This window comes from Penaeus chinensis, chromosome 3 (genome assembly GCF_019202785.1).
Source record: "Penaeus chinensis breed Huanghai No. 1 chromosome 3, ASM1920278v2, whole genome shotgun sequence".
Classification (NCBI taxonomy): Eukaryota; Metazoa; Arthropoda; class Malacostraca; order Decapoda; family Penaeidae; genus Penaeus; species Penaeus chinensis.
Window position 1 is genome coordinate 21,052,488 of NC_061821.1, and position 2,978 is coordinate 21,055,465.

Genomic DNA, 2,978 nt, shown 5'->3' on the forward strand with positions numbered 1-2,978 from the left:
TCATCCAGTCCAACTTAGTATGAGCAGTTTTAGTTTTCCATTCTATCATGTTCTTCAATGTATGGAACAACGAAGCTATTAATATTACAGATACAGTAATTGCTGCTCCTTGGCCAAGAACTCATGTACATGCTTACATTAATAAACTAATAGGGTCTAAATCTATGGCTTCAGAAACGGAACTAAAAGCTCACTATTTGAAATATATAGATGTCATTCTACATCCCCCTCATGGTACGCCCCCACTTGCAATCTACTGTGATGCCTCCACTGATCCTCATGGAGCAACAGGAATTGGTGTGCTAATTCCTGATATAGATCTTCAAGAAAAGGTGTGCATTTCCAACTGGACAAGCACAACTGATGCCGAGTCAGTAGCTATATATCATGCCATTAAGAAAGGTAGTGAGCAGCAGCGACACCTGGCTGTTTTTACAGACCGCCAAGGCGCTCTCCACAGGCTTACTGCATTTGATCCAGAAAACATGGTAACTAGGAATATCCAAATGTCTACACTATCAGAACGGGGTACTCAAGTGTCACTATACTGGATGCCCTCTCATATAGGAATATCACTATGTGACAGGGCTAATCAATTAGCCAGGTTAGCACTTTCCCATGAAGATCCATATTATGTAATACCATATTATGTAATACCGCTATCTCTCAATCAAATGAAAAAAGACGAGTTATCAACTGTTTTAGAGATTATGAGGGACCACTGAAAGGATAAAAAAAGACGGACATGGTACTATCTTGCATTACGAGAGTATTGCTGGGACTTCAAATTTAGATAAACCCTATAAAGTCTATCACGGGCTGTCTCGGAGACAACAGGTTACATTAACTAGGCTACGCATAGGATATCAGTACACTATGCAATATGTACAAGAAACAGTTTTAGATGCAAAACCTATTTCATATCACCACTGCAAACTGTGCAAGGCACCCAAGTCGCATAATCTCAATCATTACTTACTCTGTTGCATAAAGACTGCATCCTATCGATCAAATAGTACTGTTCACAGATTAGCACTTGTTGATTATATTAACTTTATTATAGATACTGGTCTTGTCTTTGACATGATTAGTGATATAAACGGTTTTTTACCAGCCAGATCATATTTGAATATAGTGATAATAGCACAGCCCTTCAGGCATGTATGCAACACTAATGTTTGACCAATGGCCCTCTACATAAATAGAAGCACAGCCAGTTTGGATAGATGCTTTGGTATCTTACCCTGGCTTATTGCAGGGCATGTACACTGTTCTGTAAATAAATGTTATCAAATCAAAATTCTCTCTCTCTCTCTCTCTCTCTCTCTCTCTCTCTCTCTCTCTCTCTCTCTCTCTCTCTCTCTCTCTCTCTCTCTCTCTCTCTCTCTCTCTCTCTTTCTTCCTCCTCTTCTTCCTCTTCCTTGTCTTCCTCCTCCTCCCTCTCCCTCCTCTTCCTCCCTCTCCCTCCTCCTCCTCCTCCTCCTCCTCCTCCTCCTCCTCCTCCTCCTCCTCCTCCTCCTCCTCCTCCCCTCCTCCTCCTCCTCCTCCCCTCTATTTCGTCTCACCATTACTGTGCATCATATTATCTGGCATACCGGCACCAAACCCCCCATCAGAATTCACCTCGGTGTCTGTCTTCCCCCCGCCCCCTTCTCCTTACCTTCATGGTCAACATATGTGCGTGCATGTGCGCATGGAAGGACGCGTGATGCTGGGGGCGGTTCCTGACTTGGAATTGATTTATGTTCGTTACCCCTCAGAATAAAAGAGGATTGTCATAGTTACAGTGGGATATAAGAGGGTTTTAGGCTTTTAGATATATATTGTTGTTGTTATTTTTATTACTGTTGGTGTTGTGATTATCATAATAGTAAAGATAATTGTCATTGTTATTATTATTATTATTTGTGAAGGAGGGAGAGAGAGTGGGAATGGAAGAAGGAAAGGGAGAGGTAGTCTGATTGGGTAAAAGGTAGGGAGTTGAAAAGGGTGCAGTAGTGGGAGAGGGAATAGTAAAGTTAAAAAAAAAAAGTAAGACAAACAAGGAAAAGGACAGAGAGAGAGAAAAAAAAAACGAAAAAAGCTAACGAGAAAGAACACCGAAAGGAAATTGAAAAGTTGCAATAATTAAAAGAAGAAGAAAAGTAAAAATGCTTGTGAAGTAAGACTCAACTGGAGATCAAAGCACGAAGGCCGGAAGTGCATTTGAACCCAACGGAAGACGAGGAGGCAATCCAGTGTTGTTGTTGTTGATGCATATGTTTTTTGTTTTTTTTCATTCGTTGCAATTGAGTGCCATTGTTGCGTGTTTCTTTTTGTTTTTTACGTGAACTTTTTTGGGGGTTAATTGTTGTATGTTGATGATGGTGGTTATTATGACAGTGATAAGGGATGTAGTAGATTGTCGTCGTCATCGTCGTCATATAACAGCCATCATCATCACAGACTTCACCATCACCACAGACTTCACCATCATCACCGTTATCATCACTATCACCGTCATCATCATCATCATCATCATCATCATCATCATCATCATCATCATCATCATCATCATCATCATCATCATCATCATCATCATCATCATCATCATCATCATCATCATCATCATCATCATCATCATCATCATCATCATTTACCGCCACCACCGCCACCACCTCATTCCTATATATCTAATAACTCGCAGCGAATAAGAACACGGAATATCTACGGTAGGAGAACCTCTTTTAATTTATTCACGCAAGTCAGGGCGGCCCCTGGGGTATGGTGCCGGCGGCCGTGTCCCTGGTAATAATTGTAATGGCGTTCCTCTGTGTCTGGAGGCTGTGCGCGGCCGTGTGTACGTAGGCCTATGCTCCTTATTGTTTTGTTTTGATTTTGTGCTTCAGTTTTATTTGTTTGTTTTTTTCTCGCCTCTATTTTTTTTTCTCTCTTTCCTTTTCTCTTTATTCTTTATTTGATATAATTTGATATTCCAC